The following is a 13,738-nucleotide window of genomic DNA, read 5'->3' as shown; positions in this document are numbered from 1 at the left end:
AATTTGTTTTTACTGTGCACACATGATAATGTGTGCAAATGTCATCACCTAGTGTAATGATGTGTTTTGGTCATATTTGAATACTTGTTTACACCACACTTCAGAATTACAAAAAAACATGGGCTTCATTTTTACCAATTCTGATATGTTCTGAAACATCACCTCAGTTAATTTATTGTTAATGTGTGCTAGAAAAAAAAACAGTCTACACCCTCTCCTCTCACTTGGGGACTCAGCATGGTGTCACATAAGCTGCCGCAGTTTGAAGTTAGATAAAGAAAATTATACACCAAGCTCCCTGGAAGATAGACCCCGACATTCAACCTCTTTCTTTGAATGCACAGCAAATGTGACAAGATAAGAACAAGATTTAATGGCCTGTGTACAGAAAGCAAGCTTGTGGGAGCATACCTTAAACAAGGTTTGGGCAACCGGAGGGACAAACTTAAGCTTGACAGCCTAAAACAAATAAAGCCAGCAAATAGAAAGCCAGAAAATGTGAGTTGCAAACAGCAAAGCCACGGGTCAGCAATTGATGGAATACATTTCCAGGGAAGCTTTCGGAATGACCACAAGAAGTCTTTAGCAAACCAGACAGCTGTGGGCTTTGACCTAAAAAAGTTTATAGAAATTACAGAATGCTAAAGCAGAAGGAGTCAAGATTACATCTGACGCATACACTCAATCTATAAGATTAAAGGTAAGCACCTTGATTTCAATCAACTTTTGAAGACAACATTTGTAAAGACAGTAGAGGTTATAGTGTACACCACAATAACACATTTGGAAACAAGGTATGATTAAGTAGGAGCAGATGTTTGAGGTGGTGCAAAACTGGAAAAGATACTGGGAGAAGTAGTCAATTATGTGGAAAACATACTGGTCAAGACCCTACATTTTGACTTGGGACCTTTTGAGAACAAGCAAAACAGGAAAGGTCTTGATGTCGCAGGAACAAAAACATGTGTCATCTGTTCCTTAGGTCAAGCCTACTAGACCGCATATGCTGTCTGTTGTGAGGCATATTGTGACTTACTAAGAACATAGAGGGGCTTGGAGCCTGCTCATTGCTTACCATTTGTGTGCTTATTTGCTACTCCGATTGCCTGCTTCTTATTTGTGTCCTATTTTGCCAATATTGTGTTTTTCCCTCCCATAGAACATGAAGGGCCTGAATTAGAACTCGGCAGACAGGTTACTCCATCACAACAGTTAGGGATATCCCATCTGCTGAAATATAAATCCTATTATGTTCAATGGGATTTCGATTTCGGCAAAAGGGATATGAATTCGGTGGATGGGTTACTCTGTCACAACAGTGACAGATATTCCATCCACCAAAATTTAAATCCCATTATGTTCAATGGCATTTAGATTTTGGTGGATGGGATATCAGTCACCGTTGTGAAGGAGTAACCCATCCACCTAGTTCTAAATCAGGTCCTAACTCTTTACGGTCTTTTTGACTGGCTGGCATTACTGCTTCTGCTGCTTGCTTTTCAAGCACTACTTTTTTCTTTTATGTGAAGCACTTTAGTAAAGAGCATGTGTGTTTGAGCCCTCTCCCTCATGTACATCTCTCCCTTTGGACTCTGTGTTGCTCTCTGTTGGCTGACTGCTTCTCCCTGCCCCCCTCCCTCTTGCACTTGCTCATGTACTCTGTGTTACTTTCCCCCAACTCGTATGCTGCTTTTTCTCCCACCCCCAATGCTTTCACATCTCCTTCCGTGCTGCTTCAATGTTCACCTATGCCATCTCCTGTGTTGCTTTGCTATTCCCCATACCACCCCATGTAGCTTCTGCTCCACCTGCTCACCATTTTTTTAAAATGCTTTTGCATGTTTTGTTTTTTTAGCTACCAATTCAACTCTATTCAGTAAATAAAAGGAAAAAAAGTGTCTGGGTCATTATGTATTAAGTATTATGTATGCTTGCCTTCAAAATTACGCAGGTGGCTACATCAACGACTTTTGTTTTTTTAACTTTAGTCATGCTGCACAGCATCAGAGATGCTATGAAGTGTTGCTGAAAACCATTGGCAAAACCAAAAGGTTTCGACGGCGAGACCGATTGCCTTTGCCAAAGCTTGTTCTATTTTCCTTAGTTTAATTGCTAGACAATGGACTGATACCCTACCTTCTACATATGAAACATGGCTTAAGCAGTTTCACACATATATAGCCACACATAGCTGTCGAAAGGTAGATTTAAAAGGAAAGCTGTATCTCAAAGGAAAACTCATGCTTACTTGAATGTGATATAATTACAGGCCTTTTTCTTGTTCTTTCTTTCTCTCTTTTTCAATGTCTTTATCCATTACTTGTTTGGATGAATGCACAGCATTGAGAAATCTGCGGGTAATTTCCTAGCTTTGTGTCTGTTTTTCCCTCACTGGCTCTTGGTGTGTATACAAACTTTCAAACGTATTCTGTTTGTTGCAGATTGTTTTATCATGTACCAGCAAGCGAAATGGGTTGCAAAAGGATTCCTTGTCCTTTACAATTCTTCCAACTTCCACACTCATTCTGGTAAGCAATCTATATTTAACTTTTTGAATGGAAGAAATCCTTGAGCTCTTCTCGAAGAATGAGCGGTCATCCTTCCTTCTGAAACTGAAAAGATTATTTGCTGCCGTCGTGAGTGCCGTGCGAATACTGTACATTTTAGTCTCCAAGGGGCATATTTAAGAGCCACTAGCGCCTTCTAGTGCCATATTAGCGTAATTTTTTTTAACGCTAATGTGGCCCAACGAGTCCAAAATCCCTGCGCCATATTTACAAAGTGGCGCAATGCTTGCATATCCCCACTTTGTCACCCTTTGCACTACATTATGCCTGTGCCAGGCATAATGTATGCAAAGGAGGCGTTCGCTCATTGGGGGGGAGGCGAAAAAATGGGTCAATGTGCACAGTCAATTCTCTCCCTGAAAAAACAGTGAGAGAGAGAGCACAGTTGTGTGTGTAGCATCATTGGCATGGGAGTAGTACCAGAGTATTGGGTTTGTTACATCTAACTACAAAAATATTGACTCCATAATATCGACTATCGCATTAACATCAAGGCAAATATATATATAGATATATTCTTAATTCTTAATTCCATATTTGTATCTTGTAGGTCGATACTTCTGACCTTGATAGTCTGACACACACCTGGAGCAAGTAAAAGTGTCACAAGGAGAACACTCTAGGATGACATTTTCCTTAAAATTGGTTGTTATTGTGAACGGATTAATTAGATATACACAGTAATTCAGGAACAGCTATTTTTGCATACAGAACAGGTAAAAAGCCTTCATTTTTTGGTTACAACAGATCACCTTGATAGGGTGACCTTAAATAGTATAGTAGAAATCTAATTATTGCTGTGCAACTTACCTATATAGAAAAGTCTATCTGGTTTAATTAATGTAGGATTAGCTTCACTTTGAATAAGAAACCATGTTGGGGATTACAAGAACTCACTAATTAGCACAAACAATTATACAGAGGCATCATTGGAATGTTAGCTTTTGAAACTGTTAAAAAACTATAGATATCAAAGTATTCATCAAAGAGAAACTTCATGAAGCCATCAATTAAACTTCTTGCAGCCATGTAGAATTAATTATCAATTTTAATTATTTTGTTTAGGTTGTGTAAATTGTCAAGGTTTTCCTTTCACTTTTTGGGTACACAAACTCTTTAGTTGGCAACATTCCGATATATGGTATACATGTAACCCTCGAAAGGTCATTTCTACTGAGAGTTTGCTCTCCATGGTTGCGACCATCTTCTCCAGGTGGATGTGTTAATGCAAAACGTCTCACACTTGGAGGTGCCCTAAACAATGTTTAGAAACCAGTAACAAAAAAGAGAAAGAAAAGAAGAAATGGATCAGAAGGAAATTCCTATTTGGGTGTCTGGAGGTGTTTAGACAAAATCAAAATATCAGAAAAAAATATTGTGTCAGGAATATCGGGGACAAAAATATAATGAAGGTAAATTTCAATAGGCAAGAAACATTTTACTATATATAACTCCACATATATATATATATACATATACATATATACTGTATGTATATATATATATATATATATATATATATATATATATATATATATATATAATATCATCATGGTAGATATAGGTGTGGATTTAAGAATGGTAAACCTATACTTACCTATATGCACTTACCTTCTCTATATTTTGTTCCTCTATATTTCTGACACAATATTCTGTCCACCCGATATATAATCTTTTTGTTTCTGATATTCTGTCAGTGATCCTGGCTGGATGCACCTCATGATGTAAGGACTGTGATAAGGACTGTGATGAGGAAGGCTAGGCAGGACTTGAAGTGATGAAGATTACTAGTAAGAAATTGAAGCATTACATAGTATAAAGGATGTATTTCCGTGTGCCACTTTAATATCATTTCAAGTGCAGATCACAATTCTGGTTAAACAATTGTTGGCATTCCCCTTCATTGTAATTCCTTTACCTTAGTGACCTGTGGCGTCTCACTGGGGTCAGCAAGTTTGCTTCAGTTTTATTACCTACATAGACCAGTACTTTACTTTGTGACCCAAATGAAGAAGCATTTTATCACACTGATAACACTGAGATATATTGTCCTGTATGACACACTTCAGCATAAACATCATCCACGAGAATTATGCTTAGGGCAAATGGATAAAATGTGATTGTGTTGCACGGCTTGTTCTGTCTAAATTTGCTTTTCATGCCACAAAACGTAATTCACGCAGAATGGATAGAATAATTTCACCTTTGTCATCATTTTACCTCGCTTTTAACACAAATGTAAAAAGAACAAGTGATGGATGGGATGCTGAAGAATGTCAAACATTCACACCCAGTATAGAGGTCTGGGCCTAAATCCACTGGTTTTCTGCTACCCATACCATTCCAGTTTGGACCCAGCCATATGCAAAACAGGCTTGACCCGGCTCCCCATGAGAACAGTCCAGCTCATACTGTCAGACTAGGTCCTCCCTGGACCAGAAAGAAGCATCCTGGGACCAAATTCTGAGTATAACTCATCATCAGCCTGGCTAACTTGACTCCAATGGCATTTGGTGCACTGGGCCTACCCGTCCCAATTAGAGCAACAAATGCAAAAAGAACAAGTGATGGATGGAATGCTGAATAATGTCAAACGTTCACCCCCAGTGCAGAGATGTGGGCCTAAATCCATCCTTTTTTGCTACCCATGTCATTCCAGTTTGGACCCAGCGATGTGCAAATCAGCTTCGAACCTGTTCCCCATGGGAAACGTCCAGCCCAAACTTCTTGGCCAGGTCCTCCCTTGACCAGAAACAAGCATCCTGGGACTGATTTTGGGGTATCACCCCTCATCAGTCAGGCTAGCTTGACTCCAGTGGCATGGGGAATACAGGACCTACGTCTGGGCATACTCGTCCCACTTAGGGAGACAAATGCAAAAAGAACAAGTGATGGGCAGAAGGCTGAACAGTGCCAAACATTCACCCCCTGTGTAGAGATCCGGCCTAAAGCCATAGTTTTTTTGCTACCCAAGTCATTCCAGTTTGGACCCAGCTATATGCAAACCAGCCCCTCTGCCCCCCTGGCCCCCCCACCCCACCTCTCCGGCACGACCTCGCCGGTGAAACCTACCGGTGCTCTGCGCAGCCTGTACCAGGACCTCTGAGTCTCTCTGTCCCTTTTTCTCTTTCTAGGTGGGGGCAGGGCAGGCGAAGAGAAGGGCTGAGGGGCACACCAAAGCCCTCGCTTCCCTGGAGGCCTATCTGGCATCTCTCGGGCCTCGATTTGGCACCTTTTGTCCGGCCCTGCGATCAGGGCGGTGTAGGCCTCATCGGGCAGCCGATCACCAGGTGGGTCGTGGGGCCGCGGCACAGCCTCAACAACTGTTGCGGCTTACTAGGGGTTTCTGCCACACCTCCACTCCCTCTCGGGGGGCCCAGCTGGGAGGCAAGCAAATCTCTGGGCAGAATGTTGTCGGGCCTGGGACGGAGCTTAGTTAATGAGCATCTGTCCTCGGTGCCATCTTGGCCCCCCTCTCCTGGCACTCTTTCTGACAGGACATCACTCTAGCTTTTGTTGCTGCAGACTGTTTCTAAGGACTACTTAGAGTGACCGAAAGGGTGGAAAAATCAGAAGAGGAGTGCATTATGGTTTGCAAATGACGTCACAGTTGGCTATATTTCCAAAGAGAAATGTGTGGAAAGTTGGGCAGGATGACGTTGTAAAGGAAATTTAGTTTATTAAGGTGGGGCGACTGAATACAAAGTGCATTAAAGATGTGTTACTGTACCTGAGAGTTGCAAAGAAGATGCCTGTAATGATAACCTGGTTCTATGTGTGGTTGTGTTGATGGTGGCAGATTTGTGTAACAGAATAGTGAATGTGGGGCATGATGGGCATCAGGAAATAAAAGCCAGGGAGAAACGGTTTAGGGCAGGTTTTTGGTGGCTATGGTCAGATTGGAGTGCTGTGCATAAGGTGCATTAATGTGTTCCTGTGTGTGGAGTGATAAATCACAAAGAGCAGAAGTGTTTTCCACTAAAATATTTTTTTGATAATTTACTGAGTCAATGTCCCAAATATGTTCTGGTGGTGATTGATCAACGTTGTCATAGAGCTCCCGGTAGAGCTGGAATTAGTGTCAAATAATGGAGGACAACTAGCATCTAAAGACATAAAGGGCTTTTGTTTGACTTAGCCATTTGGCATATGAATACATCACACACAAAGCGATGGTTTGGTTGCATGGTGCAGCCACGTTTTGAAGGAAGGTATTTGACTATCAGTCTGTCGGGGTTTGGATTGGGAGGAGACTGAGATGAAGATGCCTTTGGCTTCATGCAGCACACATAACAGTCAAATTAACGTTTCACCACATAAAGAATGAGGGGAAGCGATGCCTGTACCAAACTCAGACAAGGGCGAATGAGCAAATACACGAAAGGTCGTGTCTTCATGTCATTGAGATTTTCAGAGAGAGAAGTAGAATAGACCTTCTGGGTGAATGGTATGAACATATTGGAGACGAGTAAGTGTCTATGTTTGAAAGGGAGTGATTCTTTCAATATGGCAGTGTCTTCCATTGTGAAATAGAATAAGGTTTTGTGGTCTCATACACCACCCACCAGATATTCAAACACTCATGTGTAAAATAAGTACTCACCAGATACACTTCAGCAGCAGCGTGTTCCAATTCATACTTCTTTGGGGCAAAATGGTTCAGCGTGTAAGGAAGGTGGGGACAACAATTAATGAAAAAATGTTCTTTTATTATTGCACACATCGAAGGCAGCACTTCATCAGAAGCAACACCTAACGCCTCTGAAGCAATATCTTGACATAAACGAGGAAGCACTTGAGGCAGATTGCTGCCGTATTTAATCTACAGGCCTAGGGAAAGGAGACTCTAAATACTACCCAGTGAGCACACTGGATTAAATAATCACAGTTTAAGAACTTGAACATTTGGCTTCCCTGAATTCTGGAGACCAATAATATTAGTGTTGTAATTTTACAATTGTATTTCCTAACCAAGGATGTTACAGTGTTCACATAGGTTAAAGATATTATGGCCCTCAGTTTGACAATGGTGGTAAAAAACGCCTACGGCCGTGGTGACAGTCGAAAAAAAACTGCCACCACTTCTACCATCCGTCCGCCAGATAATGACCACTGCCGGACTTCCGCCACAATAAGGGCGGAAATCCAGCAGTGGTCATACTGGCGGACGGTGGTAAGGTGGCGCTGCTACCACCAGCACCGCCTCGCCAGTAGAACGCCACCAGCCATATCATGAACTGTGATACAGCCTGACGGTGTTCTGCTGCGGGCGCTGCTGGCAGTAGCAGCACCCCTTCCCTGCCGGAAGACCTCCCTGGACAAGGTAAGTCTGGCTTCCGACAGGGGAGGGGGGTGTTGTGTGTTGTTTTTCACATCCCAGGCCAGGCAGCTCATATCGCCATGACGGAATGAATGGTGAATTGGCGGGTTGGCTGCAGCCAACCCGCCAATGTCATAATGCAGCGGTATGTACCTCCAGCCTGTTGGCGGTACTACCGCCACCTTAACACCTACGTCCGGGGTCATAATGACCCCCAAAGTGTTGCTTTAACATCTAATTCGATGTCACTTGGTATTGTTCTCTTTGTCTTTTGCCCCTTCTTCCCTTCTGTTCTATTACCTCATTCCATTGTTGTGAGGAGCCCAACTGTCATTCTGGTGATAGTTGAGGGGCTCTGAGGTTGTGTCAACAAGAGTGAATAAAAGACTATCTATTAATGGAGTTTTGCCATGTTAACACATAACAAACTCCGATGCAGCATGAAAGGTGGGAGAAGTTTATTTCGGTAGGAACAGCTCCGCGCAGCATCCCCTCACCAGCCAGTCAACATAACTGACTGAGTGTGGAATCCTACGTGTATGCCCGCACAGCAAATTCCAAAGATAACATTCCAATGGTCACGATACAACACATCTTTCGCCTTTAAACAAAAAAAATAACCTTATGCATTAAATGAACAAATAAATTTTCTAACAAACTATAAGATATAGAAACTTCCCTACCCATGATGAATTCACCACACATCATCATCTTACAAAGTCTTTCAAATGCACCGGAATCTTGTGGCTACTCTGAGATCTCCTAAGTTCATCAGACCCTCTTCTTTCATTCACAATAACTCCACCACTCACATCAGCAAAATCACTAGCAACATTTCTTTGAATTAAAGCTTCATCGTCCATCAACATATAACTGCTGCATCCACGTTCTTCTCTACCTCCTACAGCTACAAAGCCCTTCTCTTCTCAAACTTGTATTGCATGGGCATCACCATACCTTGCTACCTTCCTCAAGTTCCACCTCACACCATTTTCTAAAACAACAAAAAAACGATGCACCTCCTTTACTTTAAATGGTCCCCGGAATTTCTTCCCTTTCCCTGACTTAATCTTAATCTTTACCCAATCACCTTTCTGAACCTTGTTAGCTTCTTTCCTGCTGGTCCCAGCATTGACGAGAAAAGCCTGCATTCTAACATTGATTTAGGCGCCTCAATAACTTCACTGCAGCCAGCACCCGAACTAACTCGGTGAATGGAACACAGATCTCCTCACAAACGCCTCAGCGTGAAGTCACGAGGCCCAGGACTCCAGAAGACAAGGGAACCTGCACGGGGGAGCCGGCCACTGCAGCAGAAACAGGAAGAATGCTGTTGAGTAAGTATGTGAGGTAGAATGGGGTCTTTTTTAAGACTCATGACTTAACCGGTTTTAGGGGACTTTATTATTAATCCTATCGACAAAGAAGAAATTTTCCTCGGGCTTCACCGCCCCACCTACAGATTTGGAGACACATGGAATCGCTCGCGGATTATGATGTCATAGTGACACGTGGGCAGGTTTTCATTGTGACGCGTCCTGCATATAAAAGGCTTGTAACCTGGGCGCCGCAGCTTAAGGCACAGGATAGCAGTCAGGAAGGGTCTCTGCTGGGGCTGGAGCTGCTGTCACACAGAAGTTAGCACTGCTTGAGTAGACCAGCCCTAAAGGAAAAGGGCAGAGCAAGGGGACAAAGGTGAGTGAATAAACAAAATCAAAATGTAAAACCAAACCGAAAGAGACTTTAAACTGACTTCAAACTGCCATGAACATCTCCGGATACCTTAATCCTTAATTGGGTACAATTTCCTTTTTTATTTTGCATTTTTATTGTGGCACAAGCTCGACCCAAATCCAATGTATTGGAAAGCTCTATATGGTCACCAGATACAAGTTCACAGTCATTTTTTCAGACACTGGTGAGATTAAGGGCCAGATGTATCATCACGGCCCTTTGCGAGTCGGAAATAGCGATTTTTAAGAAATCGCTATTTCCGACTCGCAAAGTGCCATGTATCACATTTGCGATTCGGTAATAGCGATTTCTTAAAAATAGCAAATGCTATTACCGAATCGCAAATTGCGATACTGGCCCCATTCGCAGCTATGGGCCTGTTGGCCCATAGATGCTAATTTTTTGCATTTCCAAAATTGCGATTTCTGAACCAGAAATCGCAATTTTGGAAATGCAAATGCCCAGGGTGCTGGGGGCCTAAGGCCCCCTCTGCTGCACCCCAAAATGTTTTGGGGGACATGTAAGGTGCACACATGCCAAAAGGGCATGTGTGCATTACATGTTCAATTTAAAAATGCATTTGAAATGCATTTTAAAATTTTGCACCAGGTTACCACCTGGCTGCATGTCATGGTATTTTGCATGTGCAAAATGCCATTCTGCGAAAAATCGCAATTTGCGATTATTTGCAGCATCGCCTTGCGATGTGAATTTTGCGAATCGCAAAATGCCTTTCATGCATCGCAGACCACTTTTTTGCACTCGCAAACGGCTGAATTTTCCGATTCGCACCGTTTGCGAGTGCAAAAATTTTTGATACATCTGGCCCTAAGTGATTTTCCAAGAATAACAAGATGTTGATCAGATGCAGAAACTCGAACCGGGTTACCCAGTTCCGAAGTCAGAACTCAGGCCATAACGCCACACTCTTCTTCCTCTTTCAACCCATTCCTTCTCCATTTTGTGTATGAAAGAGAAAATCTAGATCCAGACGGTTTTCTTGGAGCCCCTACGGACTGTGCCCAGTGCCGGGGTTGCCAGGGTTGATTGCATGACCTCCACCCCTTCTTTTGTGACTACTTCACTATCATTCTCTTGCTTTTTTATTCTCCCCTTTCTACCTCTCGTTCACTCTCGCTTGCTGTGGGTCAACTTGTGATGATGCAGAAGCTCCAGGTAACAAACGTAAGGGTAGACGCCCACCATCTGCAAGCATTAAGCACTACCAGCACCTTCTATGCGCTACACACGATAGCAAACACTCATTCATCTACTTTGTTTATCATAGTGTTCTGCGGCCCTTGCGCTGAGCTAACAGGGAACGCTGTAGTTGGTTCAGATATTTTAGGAGAACCCTTCCTGCCACAATGCTCACTCCACACCTAAGGACATAACCCGGTACACAGGGGGGTGGAGGTGATTGGACCGGTTTGGAGTCATTTTTCATCCGAGCTGCAGGTACTAGAGATAGACTTGCAGACTTCTGAGGCACATCTGCATATCTGCCTTTATCCGTGGGGGCTGCGCATGTGATGTATGCTTGTATAGGATTATAGTCAGTAAATGTACCAAGCAGTGCCTCTGCCGCGATTTTTTCTTTTATGCCACACAACACAACTCCAATCCACACAATGCCATACATTTCCACATCACACGATGCCACTTCAATTCCCTAAACTCTAGTCCTGCCCTTTCCCAGCTACACAATTCCACTCCTCTCCACACAGTGCCACACAATTCCACTCCATGCCACACAAACCAACTCCACAGCACAGGAGTCCACCTCTTGCCACACAGTGCCACACAATTGTATTCCAATCCACACAATGTCACACAATTCACTCCACACCACACAATGCCACACAATTTGGCTCCACTCTGCTACACACAATTCTATACAATGTCATTACACCCCACACAATGTCACTCTACCCTTCAATCCACACACCACAATTCCACTCCACACATTTTCAATCGACAACACACAATGCCACACAATTCCACTCCATGCGACACCTCGCCACACAATTCCATTTTATGACACACAATTCCACTCCACATAATTCCAATTCACTCCCCACAATGCCACACAAGTCCATTCCACAAAATTCCACTGCACAAAATGCCATTCAACTCCACTCCATAGTACAAAAAGTCACAAATGTCACACAGTACCACACAGGCCCACTCCACTCTGCACCACACAACTCCACTCCACACATTGCTACACAATTCGTCTCCATGCTGCACAATTCCACCCCACTCCACACATTGCCACACAGTTCCACTCAACACCAAATAATTCCACTGCATGTCCCATATTCCCACACAATTCCATTCCACTGCACTCCAAACAATGCCACATAATTCCACTCCATGCCACTTGATTCCAAACCACTCCACACCACGTAATTACACTGCACACAACTGCACTCCAATCTACAAAATACCACACAATTCCTCTCCACGGCACACATCACACAATTTAGCTCCATTTCACTACACGTTATGCCATACAATTTACACTTCACTCAGCATAGTGCTGCTCCACTCCAATCCACTCAACCCCATGCCAGAGTTCCACTTCACACAATGCCATACAATTCCACTCCATGCAGTACAAAGTCACCCAACTCCACTCCACACAATTCCACGGCACTCAATTCCACCCCATTCAATTCCACATAATTGGACTCCACACAATGCAACACATTTCCATTCCATCCTAATCATTGGCACTGACTTCCACTCCATGCTACACAATTCCACTCCACTTCTGCCACACATTTTCACTCCAGTCTATGCTGCACAATTCCACTCAACACAAGTCCAATCCATGACACACTATTCTACTAGAAGCCAGTTAATTCTACTCCATTCCACACAATGCTACACAGTTTCACTTCACACCACACAATTTCTCTTCGCTACACCCCACACGATTCTATGCAGCACAATTCCACTCCCCGCCATATTACACTCCACACAATGCCACACAATTGGAATCCCTGCCACACAATTCCACTCCTCTCCATAACACACAATACCACACAAATCCACACCACACAGTGCCACACAATTCCATTTCATGCCACACAGTGCAACACACTTCTAATCCATTACACTGCACTCTACACAATGCCACTTCAGAAAATTCAACTCCACACCACATAATTACACTCCATACAATGGTACACATTTCCTCTCCTCTCTCCCACACTTACTTGTACTTTTCCTTTGCTTGCTTAGTTTGCCTTCCCTTCATTTCCCGAAGGAGAAGGTGAAAGGGGAAAGGGAAAGGGCAAGAGGGAAGGGTGAAGGGGCAGAAGGGGATGTAAGGGAGTTATGGGAGAAAGGGAGAAGGTGAAAGGGCAAGGGAGAAGAGAACGGGGACAGAAGGGGATAGAAGTGGGCGGGAAAGAGGGAGGGAAAGGAAAGGAATGGATGGGAAGGGACTTGAAAGGAAGGAAGGGAAAGACAAAATAATGGAAGACGTAAAGGATGGGTCTGGAAAGGGAGGGAAGTGAAAGGTACAGAAGGGAAGTATGAGGAAGGGAAGAGAAAGAAGAAATTTACAGTTTGTGGAGATACCTTCCGGTTACAATAAATGAGAATTCATATAGGTTTTCCAGGGGCATTCCTGGAAACCAGTTTTAAAACCCGTGTGAAGTACAATATTTACAACGGAGCATAAATGTAAATGTATAACTTCGAAACTGGAAGGGTTATCTATCGGAAATGGAGTTTCTGCATTGTGGAGAAAAAAGAAAAAGTAAAAAAGTGCAGATGGGCTTAGGCAGAACAAATCTGCATATATGACTCATATTTGCACAAATGGGAATTTTGAAAACTTTCCATTAATGCTTCCCTCAGAGCTTGCCTTCCTTTAAATATTTGCAAACTACAGAATTTCGAAAATGTACTGTGAAAGGTAGGTGTGAACCAACCAGCTTAAATTTTCGATATTTTTCTTGAATCAGATGCAGTGCATTTATTAGGCAGCTGAGGAACCATGGACCAGGTGAGCTGTCCTTCCTGGATTGGAGCCATGGGGCTATAGCTATATGTAGCCAGTGTTGCATCATCATTTCTAGCAATGCACTTTTGATATTAACTC

General features: G+C 43.1%; 1 long non-coding RNA gene across 1 annotated transcript in view; it reads left to right on the top strand.

The window, feature by feature from the left end:
• The first annotated feature begins 2,439 nt into the window (after positions 1–2,439).
• Positions 2,440–13,738, top strand: part of LOC138266642 (uncharacterized) — a 353,542-nt gene continuing 342,243 nt past the window's right edge. The window contains exon 1 of the long non-coding RNA XR_011199596.1: positions 2,440–2,528. This is a non-coding gene — a long non-coding RNA (uncharacterized lncRNA). The remainder of the gene's footprint in view (positions 2,529–13,738) is intronic.

The sequence above is a fragment of the Pleurodeles waltl genome, chromosome 11, assembly GCF_031143425.1.
Source record: "Pleurodeles waltl isolate 20211129_DDA chromosome 11, aPleWal1.hap1.20221129, whole genome shotgun sequence".
Lineage (NCBI taxonomy): Eukaryota > Metazoa > Chordata > Amphibia > Caudata > Salamandridae > Pleurodeles > Pleurodeles waltl.
The sequence above is the reverse complement of the archived record's forward strand: the minus strand, read 5'-3'. Positions and strand labels throughout refer to the sequence as shown.